The sequence below is a fragment of the Heptranchias perlo genome, chromosome 4 (assembly GCF_035084215.1).
Source record: "Heptranchias perlo isolate sHepPer1 chromosome 4, sHepPer1.hap1, whole genome shotgun sequence".
Classification (NCBI taxonomy): domain Eukaryota; kingdom Metazoa; phylum Chordata; class Chondrichthyes; order Hexanchiformes; family Hexanchidae; genus Heptranchias; species Heptranchias perlo.
The window spans coordinates 54285518-54299183 of NC_090328.1; positions in this window are offsets into that span (position 1 = coordinate 54285518).

Sequence of the window (13666 nt, forward strand, 5' to 3'; positions counted from 1 at the left end):
CTCAGCAGCCTGACCATCCTCACAGAACTCAGGACTCATGCCTGTTGCCGGCAGCCTATTTTCCCTCTCTGTTGTAAATCCTGACCCGGTGCTTGCCCTCAGACCATCTCCTCTCAGTCCTGGTTCCCTCTTTGGGCTTCTAGCTGCCCAACTGGTCTTGGGCAACCCCATCCATTTTCTTATGCCCAGGCCCTATTATTTATTCAGAGAGATCTTGCACATTTTGTGCAATACTGGCTCAGATTTTGCTGTCAAAATAATGGTGAGGTTAATGGCGCTCGCTGTTATTTATGCGCAAATGGTACAGCAACTTCAGGCGAGGCGCAGATGCGTGGTTAAACTCAAAAATCCAAATGTTGCTTTCTGGGTTGCACCGCTCCTACATTAACTTTGCGAAAACGGCATCCCGCTGTCTGCCTCACCATTGAAATGCAGTTGATACGAACTAAACTCTCCACAAAAAGTTAAGTCTAGTCCATTCCAGTCTAGTACCCTTTTAACAACATGATAATTGTAAATTACTGCCAATCAACCTCTCTGGCACTGAAATGACCTATTACAAGTGTGGAGTTTCATTCCTTCAGATATTAATTGTTGGAGATTTTAAAAATGTAAAATTTTAATTTTTTTACTTTTCCTTTCTATCTCTTTCCTCTCTCTCTCTTAATCCAATCTTTCTTTCCCTCTCTTTATTTCTCTCTCTGTACCTGATTTGACATTGAATTCACCCTCTCTAATTAACACATCCTTCTCAGTCCTTCTGCTGTTAATTTCACAATCCTTCAGTCTGATTGATTAAGGAGATACACAGTTGCTTGCCCCGTTCACTCAGGTCCCAGATGCCCTGTTTCTCTCGCTGCGACGTTATCAGCTCACAGTTTTAGCAACTTGCCACACAAAAAATTTTAAAACCCAAACGGGCAAGGGCAAGTCTAACTAACGGCAGATGCCGTTAGATGCCCTGCCACAGCAAATTATGGCCCATTCTCATTGAGCCAGCAAAATGATTCAAATTACCATTGGTGCCATTTTTTGCAGTTTTTGCCAACAATGTACTAAGGTTATTAGGTGTCATTTGAAACAGATGCTGCATTGAAGACTCATTCAGCCATTTTTGTGAGTACTATGATTAGCTGCAGACGTTTATTTTGCTGCAGTACTTGCTTTTTCATCCTTTTTTCTGATTTTTTTTTCACATTCCATTTGCTGCTTGTTCAGGTTTTGGCCTCCTTTGGAATTTTTTGAATTTATTTGCAGCCCCATATTTTCCAACTATAGCTTGGTGACACTGACAATGGCAATTTAACTCCCACAATCACAATTCCCAGTGGGTATAACACTCTTTTTAGTTGTTTAAGAGAAGGAAGAGAAGGTGTTGAGGAGGAATGAGAAGAAAGAAAGAATTGCATTTATATAGCGCCTTTCATGACCTCGGGACGTCCCAAACTGCTTTACAGCCAATTAAATAATTTTGTTGTAATGTAGGAAATATGGCGGCCAATTTGTGCACAGCAAGGTCCCACAAACAGCAATATGATAATGACCAGATAATCTGTTTTTTAGGTATTGGTGGAGGGATAAATATTGGTCAGGACACCGGGGAGAACTCCCCTACTCTTCTTTTGAAATAGTGCCATGGGATCTTTTACATCCGTAAAAGATGGGGCAGACAGGGCTTCAGTTTAACATCTTATTTGAAAGACAGCGCCTTGGACAGTGCAGCACTCCTTTAGTACTGCACTGAAGTGTCAGCCTAGATTTTGTGCTCAAGTCTCTAGAGTGGGACTATGAACCCAAAACCTTCTGACTTAGAGGCGAGAGTGATACTCACTGAGCCATGGCTGAAGATGCAATTAAACCTAGGCAGACTACCTGCACTCGTCCTTACCCAACCACTTGTGTCTACAGACCAAGGTGCACAAACCTAGACATGTCTGACAGGATCTGCCTTCACCAACTTTGCTTCACCACGGAGGCAGTCACTAAATTATGCCTTCTTTTTGAGCCAGACCTTCAGACAAATTCCATGATAATCAAAGTGATCAGTGCTTTGAGCTCTTGATCCTTTCAAGCAACAGCAGAGTATTTGTGCCAAGTTTCTCAATCAGTAGTGCAGCATTGATAAATGCCTTGTACACCAGGACAACTCCATTAATTTCCCTATACAAAGAAGCCAGCAGAATAAGTGAGTACTGCATTATTTCCATGTGGCAGGCACAGTTGTGGCCATATGAGCTCTTATTCTCAATCTCCTAACATTTATGAACAAAAAGGGGTTCCATTCCATTAATGTGCAGCTCAGTCTATGATCATAAGCACAAAACTACGCCTGTTATCCCTGTAGTAGTCGTGATACTTTTTATGTCAGAATATGGTGCCACCAAGATAGATGGTCCTTCAGAGACCAAAGATATCATCCTCAGCATTGTTCGTGGCCCCCTTGAGAAAGCCATGAACAAGAGCTGATATGTGATAGGTGTTAAATGAATTAAACCAAAGAACTATAGACTAAGAGTGTGTGGAGCATAAAGGGAGCCGGGCGAGGTATCAAAAATCAAGATAAAGTCAAAAAGTGACATCACAAGACAAGGAGGAGTGCTGAGGGTAAGTCAGTAAATATTTACTTCATTGGTTATTCTTCTTAGTGGTTAATGTTTTTTAGTGGTTGGTTAGTGCTTTTTAGTGGTTAGTGTTTACTGCCAGATAAACAGTAAAGTGCCTTCAAGCTAAACAAACTGTTTAAATAACTGTAATTAACATGGCAGGACAGCTGGGGCCCATCACCTGCACTTCCTGTGCCATGTGGGAACTCCAGAACACTTTGTGTGTCCTGGAAAACCACATGTGCATGAAGTGCCACCAACTGCTCGAACTCGAGCTCAGAGTTTCTGAGCTTGAAGGGTGGCTGGCGTCACTACAGTGCATATGGGAAGCTGAGAGTTTCGTGGATAGCACGTTTCAGGAGGTGGTCACCCCGCAGTTACAGAGAGTATAGACGGAGAGGGAATGGGGTGACCACCAGACAGACTAGGAGGAACAGGCAGGCAGTGCAAGAGTCCCCTGGGTGTGTGGCACTCACAAACTATTCAGTGTTGAATATCTGTGAGGGTGTTGACACCTCGGGGGAGTGCAGTCAGGAGCAAATCCATGGCACCATGGGAGACTTGGCTGCACAGAGGGGCAAAAGAAATGCAGTTATAGGGGATTCAATAGTCAGGGATATAGACAGGCATTTCTGAAACTGTCGACATGAGTCCCACAGAGTGTGTTGCCTCTCTGGTACCAGGATAAAGGACATCACTGAGAGGGTGGAGAACATTTTGAGGGGGAAAGGGGAACAGCCAGAAGTCATGATCCACGTGGGAACCAATGATATAGGAAGGAAAAGGGTCGAGGTCCTACAGTCAGAGTTTCAGGAGCTAGGGAGGAAATTAAAAAGCAGGACCTCAAAGGTCTCTGGATTACTCCCAGTGCCACGTGCTAGTGAGTATAGGAATAGTAGGATAAGACAGGTTAATGCGTGGCTGGAGCAATGGTGCAGGAGTGAGGGCTACAGATTCCTGAGGCATTGGGACCAGTTCTGGGGCAGGAGGGATCTGTTCAAGATGGACTGGTTGTACCTCAACTAAGCTGCGACCAAAGTTATGGTGGGGCGGTTAACTAGTGCTGTGGGGGAGGTTTTAAACTAACTTGGCAGGGGGATGGGCACCAGGTTGAAACATTAGAGAAGAGAAACAAGGTGCAGAGGACTGGGAGGGACAAGTAGCACTAGAGTAAAGAATAGTTCAGAAATAGGAGGGATCAGACAGGGGGCAAATGCGAGGCAATCTAAGATGAGATTGGAGTGCATGTGTGTAAATGCACGTAGCATGGTAAATAAGGTTGGTGAGCTGCAGGCTCAAATCGTCACATGGGACTATGATATAGTGACAATAACAGAAACCTGGCTCAAAAAGGGAAGGATTGGGTACTTAATATTCCTGGCTACAAGGTAATCAGGAAAGATAGGGAAGGAAAGGAGTGGGGGGGGGGCGGGTGGCAGTATTGATCAAAGAAACTATTATAGCACTGGAAAAGGATGATGTAGTTGAGGGTCAATAACAGAATCTATTTGGTTAGAACTAAGGAACAATAGAGGAGCTATTACACTACTGGGTGTATACTATAGGCCACCAAATAGTGGGAAGGAGAGGAGAACATTTGCAGGCAAATTACAGAAAGATGCAAGAACTACAGAATTGTGATAATGGGGGACTTCAATTATTCCAATATACACTGGGACAGTAACAGTGTAAAGGACAAAGAGGGGGAGGAATTCCTGAAATGTGTTCAAGAGAACTTTCAGGAACAGTATGTTTCCAGTTCAACCAGGAAGGAAACAATGCTGGAGGAATGAAGTGGGGCATGTTTCAGTGAGGGAGCATTTGGGGAGCAGTGATCATAATATCATTGGGTTTAGAATAGTTATAGAAAAGGACAAGGAACAATCAAATGTGAAAATGCTTAAATGGAGGAGGGAAAATTTCAGTGAGTTAAAAAGGGATCATGCCCAGGTGGATTGGAATCAAAAATTGTTAGGCAAAACGATAATTAAACAATGGGAAGCCTTCAAGGAGGAGTTGGTTTGGATACAGAGTAGACACAATAGAGGGGGAAAGGAAGGGTGTTATACAATGCTACCAAGGGTTGTGAATCCTTTTTAAAAACTAAGGGCATCCAAAGCTAGAGATCCCTGCATGACTAAAGATATAGAGATTAAAAAGAAACAGAGGAGGCTTATGACAAATGTAAGGTTCATAATACAGTAGAGAACCAGGCTGAATATAGAAAGTACAGAGGTGATCTAAAAAAGAGAATAAGAGGGGCAAAGAGAGAGTATGAGAATAGATTAGCAGCTAACATAAAAGGGAACCCAAAAGTCTTTTAGAGTCATAGAGTCATAGAGTTATACAGCACGGATAGAGGCCCTTCGGCCCATCGTGTCCGCGCCGGCCATCAGCCCTGTCTACTCTAATCCCATATTCCAGCATTTGGTCCGTAGCCTTGTATGCTATGGCATTTCAAGTGCTCATCCAAATGCTTCTTGAATGTTGTGAGGGTTCCTGCCTCCACAACCCTTTCGGGCAGTGAGTTCCAGACTCCAACCACCCTCTGGGTGAAAAAGTTCGTTCTCAAATCCCCTCTAAACCTCCCGCCTTTTACCTTGAATCTATGTCCCCTTGTTATAGAACCCTCAACGAAGGGAAAAAGCTCCTTAGTATCCATCCTATCTGTGCCCCTCATAATTTTGTACACCTCAATCATGTCCCCCCTCAGCCTCCTCTGCTCCAAGGAAAACAAACCCAATCTTCCCAGTCTCTCTTCATAGCTGAAGCGCTCAAGCCCTGGTAACATCCTGGTGAATCTCCTCTGCACCCTCTCCAAAGCGATCACATCCTTCCTGTAGTGTGGCGACCAGAACTGCACACAGTACTCCAGCTGTGGCCTAACCAGTGTTTTATACAGCTCCATCATAACCTCCTTGCTCTTATATTCTATGCCTCGGCTAATAAAGGCAAGTATCCCATATGCCTTCTTTACCACCTTATCTACCTGTTCCGCCGCCTTCAGGAATCTGTGAACTTGCACACCAAGATCCCTCTGACCCTCTGTCTTGCCTAGGGTCCTCCCATTCATTGTGTATTCCCTTGCCTTGTTAGTCCCTCCAAAGTGCATCACCTCGCACTTTTCCAGGTTAAATTCCATTTGCCACTGTTCCGCCCATCTGACCAACCCATCTATATCGTCCTGCAGACTGAGGCTATCCTCCTCGCTATTTACCACCCTACCAATTTTTATATCATCAGCGAACTTACTGATCATACCTTTTACATTCATATCCAAGTCATTAATGTAGACCACAAACAGCAAGGGACCCAGCACCGATCCCTGTGGTACCCCACTGGCCACAGGCTTCCAGTCACAAAAACAACCTTCGACCATCACCCTCTGCCTTCTGCCACTAAGCCAGTTTTGTATCCAAAGTGCCGAGGCACCCTGGATTCCATGGGCTCGTACCTTCTTGACCAGTCTCCTGTGGGGGACTTTATCGAAGGCCTTACTGAAATCCATGTATACCACATCCACTGCGTTACCCTCATCCACACGCCTAGTCACCCCCTCAAAAAATTCAATCAAATTAGTCAGACATGATCTTCCCTTGACAAAGCCATGTTGACTATCCCTGATTAATCCTTGCTTCTCCAAGTGGAGACTAATTTTGTCCTTCAGAATTTTTTCCAATAATTTTCCTACCACTGATGTTAGGCTCACTGGCCTGTAGTTCCCCGGTTTTTCCCTACTCCCCTTCTTGAATAATGGTATTACATTAGCGGTTCTCCAGTCCTCTGGCACATCCCCTGTGGCCAGAGAGGTTCTGAATATATGTGTCAGAGCCCCCGCAATCTCCTCCTTTGCCTCACACAGTAGCCTGGGATACATTTCGTCCGGGCCTGGGGATTTATCCATTTTTAGGCCTGCTAAAACCGCCAATACCTCCTCCCGCTCGATGTTAATATGTTCGAGTATATCACAGTCCCCCTGCCGTATTTCTATGTCTACATCGTCCTTCTCCATAGTGAAAACAGATGCAAAAAATTCATTTAGAACCCCTCCTACATCTGCTGGCTCCACACACAGATTGCCATTTTTGTCCCTAATGGGCCCTATTTTTTCCCTAGTCATCCTCTTACCCTTAATATACTTATAAAACATCTTAGGATTTTCCTTTATTTTGCTCGCCAGCGTTATTTCATGGCCCCTCCTTGATCTCCTAATTTCTTTTTTAAGTATCCCCCTGCACTTTTTGTACTCCTCTAGGGCTTCCTCCGTCTTTAGCCTTTTGTATCTGCCAAAAGCCCTCCTTTTTTTCCTAATCCATTCTCGTATATCCCCTGACATCCAAGGTTCCCTGGAGTTCTTGGAACCACCCTTGACCTTTACGGGAACATGTTGCCATTGTATGGTCTCAATCTCCCTTCTGAAAGACTCCCATTGCTCCGATGCGGATTTTCCTACAAGCAGCTGATCCCAGTCCATTTTGGCCAGATCCTGCCTTATCCTATTAAAATCGGCCTTCCCCCAATTTAGAACCTTTATTTCCGGCCCCTCCCTGTCCTTTTCCATGACCACCTTAAATCTCACCGAATTATGGTCACTGTCACCAAAGTGCTCACCTACTAGCACTTCTTCCACTTGGCTGGCCACATTCCCTAGAATTAGGTCCAGTACCGCCCCCTCTCTTGTAGGACTTTCTACATGCTGGCTCAAAAAGCTCTCCTGGATGCACGTTAAGAATTTTGTACCCTCTAAGCCTTTTACACTCTGAGTATCCCAGTTAATATTGGGGAAGTTGAAATCCCCCACTATTATTACCCTATTATTTGCACAATTTTCTGAGATTTGCCTACATATCTGTTCCTCTATCTCCCCCTGACTGTTTGGGGGCCTATAGTACACTCCCATCAAAGTGCTTGCCCCCTTTTTGTTTTTAAGCTCCACCCATATGGCCTCATTAGAGGAACCTGTTAATATATCATCCCTCCTTATGGCAGTAATTGATTCTTTAATTAATATTGCGACCCCCCCTCCTCTTATACCTCCCCCTCTGTCTCGCCTGAAGATTCTGTACCCCGGAATATTGAGCTGCCAGTCTTGCCCCTCCCTCAACCATGTCTCTGTGACAGCAACAATATCATACTCCCATGTGTTTATCAACACCTTCAGTTCATCCACCTTATTCGCAAGACTTCTTGCATTAAAATAGATGCCATCCAGCCTTGCCCTCACATATTTGCCCTGTCTTCCAAGCTGACTTGTTTTTTTCTCTATATTTGGCTGCACATCACCCCCTATTGTAGCTCCACTCTGTATCCCATCCCCCTGCCAAGTTAGTTTAAACCCCCCCCAACAGTGCTAGCAAACCTCCCCGCAAGGATATTTGTCCCGCTCTGGTTCAGGTGCAACCCGTCCGACTTGTACAAGTCCCACCTTCCCCAGAAGCAGGCCCAGTGATCCAGGAAACTGAAACCCTCCCTCCTGCACCAACTCTTTAGCCACGCATTCATCTGTTCTATCCTCCTATTTCTATACTCACTAGCCCGTGGCACTGGGAGTAATCCAGAGATTACAACCTTTGAGGTCCTGCTCTTTAATCTGCTACCTAGCTCCCTAAATTCTTGATGCAGGACCTCATCTCCCTTCCTACCTATGTCATTGGTCCCAATGTGGACCACGACCTCTGCCTGCTCCCCCTCCCCCTTGAGAATGCCCTGTAGCCGCTCAGTGACATCCATGACCCTTGCACCAGGGAGGCAACAAACCATCCTGGAGTCACGTTTACGGCCACAGAAACGCCTGTCTGTTCCCCTTATAAACATATAAATAGTAAAATGGTAGTCAAATGAAACATAGGCCCTTCGAGCCTGCTCCGCCATTCAATATGATCATGGCTGATCCTCTATCTCAATTCCATATTCCCGTTCTCTCCCCATACCCCTTGATGCCTTTCTAGCTCCTTCTTAAATATATTCAGTGACTTGGCCTCCACAGCTTCTGTGGTAGAGAATTCCACAGGTTTACCACCCTCTGAGTGAAGAAATTTCTCCTCATCTCAGTCCTAAATGTCCTACCCCGTATCCTGAGACTGTGACCCCTCGTTCTGGACCCCCCAGCCAGGGGAAACATCCTCACTGCATCCAGTCTGTCTAGCCCTGTCAGAATTTTATATGTTTCAATGAGATCCCCTCTCATTCTTCTAAACTCGAGTGAATACAGGCCTAGTTGACCCAATCTCTCCTCATACAACAGTCCTGCCATCCCAGGAATCAGTCTGGTGAACCTTCGCTGCACTCCCTCTATGGCAAGTATATCCTTTCTTAGGTAAGGAGACCAAAACTGCACACAATACTCCAGGTGTGGTCTCACCAAGGCCCTGTGTAACTGCAGTAAAACATCCTTGCTCCTGTACTCAAATCCTATTGCAATGAAGGCCAACATACCATTTGCCTTCCTAACTGCTTGCTCCACCTGCATGTTTGCTCTCAGTGATTGGTGTACAAGGACACCCAGGTCCCTTGGTACATCAACATTCCCCAATCTATCACCATTTAAATAATACTGGTTAGGCCTCAGCTGGAGTATTGCATTCACTTCTGGGCACCACACTTTAGGAAGGATGTCAAGGCCTTAGAGAGGGTGCAGAAGAGATTTACTAGAATGATGCCAGGGATGAGGGACTTCAGTTATGTGGAGAAACTGAAGAAGCTGGGATTGTTCTTCTTAGAACAGAGAGGGTTAAGGGGAGATTTGATAGAGGCATTCAAAATCATTAATGGTTTTGATAGAATAAATAAGGAGAAACTGTTTCTGGTGACAGAAGGGTTGGTAGCCAGAAGACACAGATTTAAGATGATCAGCAAAAGAGCCAGAGGCGACATGAGGAAACATTTTTTTACGCCGCAAATTGTAATGATCTGGAATGCACTGCCTGAAAGGGTGGTGGAAGCAGATTCAATAGTAACTTTCAAAAGGGAATTGGATAAATGCTTGATGGGAAAAAATTTACAGGGCTATGGGGAAAGAGCAGGGGAATAGGACTAATTGGATAGCTCTTTCAAAGAGCCGGCACAGGCACGATGGGCCAAACGGCCTCCCCCTGTGCTGCACCTACTTTGATATTGTGATATAATGAGGCACATGTCGCCAACAGGATCATAGTGGGAAAGACTATCAAATGTTGGAATAAAGGTTCTAATGCTTGCACGAATCAAGGTGTGTGTTGCTGTATAACCTCAATGAGGTCTCAAAGATCATTGTAGCCTATTTTATATTGTAAAAATTGGCCACACAAGGAGGTGTCACCATGGAGCAGATGGAAGATGAGGCCTCGCCACAAACTGGCAGAGGAAAACACTGAGACAGAGCCTAAGGACATGCCTCGTGAACCTCAGTAACAGACAGGAAAAGACTTAAGGCAGGTTCAAATCAATGAGCATTTCACAATATCCTGTTCTACCCAAAGCACAAACTCTCCTGTCCTCATCTACAAAATAAAACAGACCAATATGCTACTTTCACCATTGCCTTTTAACCCACCTCAAATCCTACGGTTAGCAATTCATTCCTCTAAGGTGTCAGCCTTGACTCAATGGTAGCACTCTTGCCTCTGTCAAAACGATGTGGGTTCAAGTCCCACTCCAGAGACTTGAGCACATAATCTACATTCAGCCTCTTAAGCCTGTTCGCTATGGCTGATCTGTACCTCGACTCCATTTACCAGCCTTTGGTCCAAATCCCATGATACCCCTATCGAACAAAAGTCTACCAATCTCATCTTGAAAATTTTACTTGATTCAGCATCTACAGTCTACTGGGGAGCGAGTTCCAGATTTCCACTACCCTTTGTGTGAAAAACTGCTTCCTAGTTTCACTCCTAAATGACTTAGTTCTAATTTTAAGATTATGCCCCCTTGGTCAGGAATTTCTCACCAGAGGAAATAGTTCCTCTGTGTCTGTTGAATCCCTTTATCGTTTTATCATTAATGGTCCAGATTTTCCTCTGAGCGGCTCGTTAGACTTGCACTCACCCATAAATTTTTCTTGTTTTTTTTCACAGTAATTTCCTCTCACGGGACGCTGAATCTAAAACAGCGCCCCCTACAGTGTAACTGGGACCTGTGTGAACGGGGCGAGCAACTGTCTATCCCCTTAATCAATCAGATTAAAGCATCTGATGTGCAGCAAAGAGTCAGAACCAGGAAGTGTAAGTTAAAATAATGAATTCAATATCAGATCAGGTACAGAAAGCAAAATAAAGAGAGGGTAAGAAATAAATTTTATGCAACAGGCTCCTTCCAGGCTGCAGCAGGTGATATCAGTGACATCTCCCAGTTTGCTGTTCACAGTTGTATCAGGGAGGTCAGAGAGGCTCTCTACGCCAGGAAGAACACCTACATCTCTTTCCCATTAGACAGAGCAAAGCAGGACGAGTGAGCACTAGGCTTCGCCCACATGGCAGACTTCCCCAGGGATGAAGGTGCCACATTGCTGCAGCCACATTGTTTTGCGTGCTCTCCATCACCAGCTTGGCAACTTTTCCAACAGAAACGGATTCTGCTCCCTCAACGTCCAGCTTGTTTGTGACTAGGGCAGGGTTTGCTCACAGCGGTATCTAGTCCTTCGGGAACATCCTTGTGGTCTTGTCTGCTTAAGTTCCCCTTGCTAGCTTGCACTGAGTTACCATTTGTGGCCATCACCTTCTTCCTGCAGTCATCCCCTTCTTGTCATGTGAAGTAGGTGCTTCTGCATATTGCTGTATTGTACATAACTCCCACAGTATGCTCAGAGGCATGAATGATTAAACACTATGGTAATACTTCTGTGTTGAACGTGTTGTTGCCTCTCAAATCCGTGCCCATCTTTCCCTCAAACCCATGTTTGAATCCCTCCAATCAGGTTTCCGCCCCTGCCACAGTACTGAAACGGCCCTTATCAAATGACATCCTATGCGATTGTGACCGTGGTAAACTATTCCTCCTCATCCTTCTTGACCTGTCTGCAGCCTTTGACATGGTTGACTACACCATCTTTCTCCAACGCCTCTCCTCCGTCGTCCAGCTGGATGGGACTGCGCTCGCCTGGTTCCATTCTTATCTATCCAGTCGTAGCCTGAGATTCACCTGCAATGGCTTCACTTCCCGCTCCCGCACTGTTACCTCTGGAGTCCCCCAAGGACCTATCCTTGGCCCCCTCCTATTTCTCATCTACATGCTGCTTGGTGACATCATCCAAAAACACATCCAGTTCCACATGTACACTGACGACACCCAGCTCTACTGCACCACCACCTCCCTCAACCCCTCCACTGTCCTCTGGTTTGTCACTCTACTTGTCTGGTTAAACACTTGACCTCTCTTAATCTCACAATTTGAACTTTAAAACTTCTTCTGCGTCTGCAAAACTGTTCCAAAGGCTCTTTGAAAGCTTGTCTAACTTATGGAACTTCATAAAACGTTCTGAGTGTGATATTTTCTTCTTACTCTCTTCTGATTTCATCCTTCAGCCTTTTTATTTGACTTCTTCAATTGTCCTCTTACCTGACTCCTCGGATTGCTTGAATGCCTGACTACCAGACCACCAGAGTACATAGTCAAACTGGGCTATCCAGCAATATAATTAGAAATTACTTAGATTCAATGGCATTCACTCCCTCTGTACTTGTTCTGGAGAATAAATGCAATTAAATTGAATGCATTCCCTTAATTTATTTATTTTATTCAAAGGTTACTGGTTTTATATCTTCTTTCATGATCTTAATCATTTATTAACATTATTTCTGTGCCAAAGGAATAAAAGCAAGACTTTGAATGCCAAAGCTATATCACCTAAAGAGGGAAGGGGGAAAAATATATCTTCTTATTTACTGAATCTTGCTAAGACAAACCACTTTCTGGGATTGAATCTCAATGTCCGGTTATATCAGGAATTCTGATGATCAAATTTGACATGTTTTGATGAGAGACAGAACTTTGGCTAATTCACACTTCTGAGCCCTTTCTCAATCTGCTACAACTCAAAAGCCAAAATCCTGACTTTGATGTCTCATTAAAAGCTCTTTAGTTTATCTTGTGGCCAGATTTCCAAACAAATCTGTCCCATCCATCTGTCTCCCTGACTGGTCATGGAGCAGCTTTATAACCTTTGTGGCTGCAGGCTTCCTCAGTTAGACATTTGTTGTTTGCCTGTGTGTAAGTCTTTTTACTTTCAGTTTTATCAGGATCTGAACTTCTCAGAACTCTAGTGCTAACTCTATAGTTCAGAGACCTGCTGTCCTACAATATATATCAAATGCAGCTAAATCAATCTCAGATACTTGGCTAGTTACCAGTGTCTCCTGATACAAAATAAATCTGGATAAATTTAAGGCCATCTCCCTTTCACAAACTTTATTTAAATAAATGCTACTAAATAGGACCTGAAAGGATTTTGTTGTTCAGTGATATAGGTCACACTAAGATTGCAAGATTTACTCAAGGCTAACTATTTCTAATTCATTGTGCAGATTAAAAATAACTTGAATCATTGGCATTCACTCCCTCTATCCTTACTCTGGAGAATAAATGCAATTAAATTGAACCATTCCCTTAATTTATTTTTTTCAAAGATTACTGGTTTTATACCTTCTTTCATGATCTTAATCATTCAATAACATTATTTCTGCGCCAAGGGAATAAAAGCAAGACCATGAATGCCAAAGCTATATCACCTAAAGAGAGAAGGAGATTGCATCTACCCAATTTCTAATTTCTATATTGCTGGATAGCCCAGTTTGACTGTGTGCTTTATTGGTAACATTTAGCAGTGACTATCTCAGGTTGGAGCTACTTTCCTACCTTATTCAGCCCAGCTTGTTTGATGTTCATAAACCATAGTAAATCTATTCTTCATTTATTCAGATGCTCTTAACATTATAAGATGTTGGCAAGACATTTATGGAGTATAAATTGGACCTTATAAAACAGATGTAATGTGGCCTAATTTCAGGGACCAAAGTCCTCCGCCTCAAGAACACCTGAAAAACGTCCCTCCCAAATTTTGGTGGTGCCATTTGTCAGGTATCCTCATTATT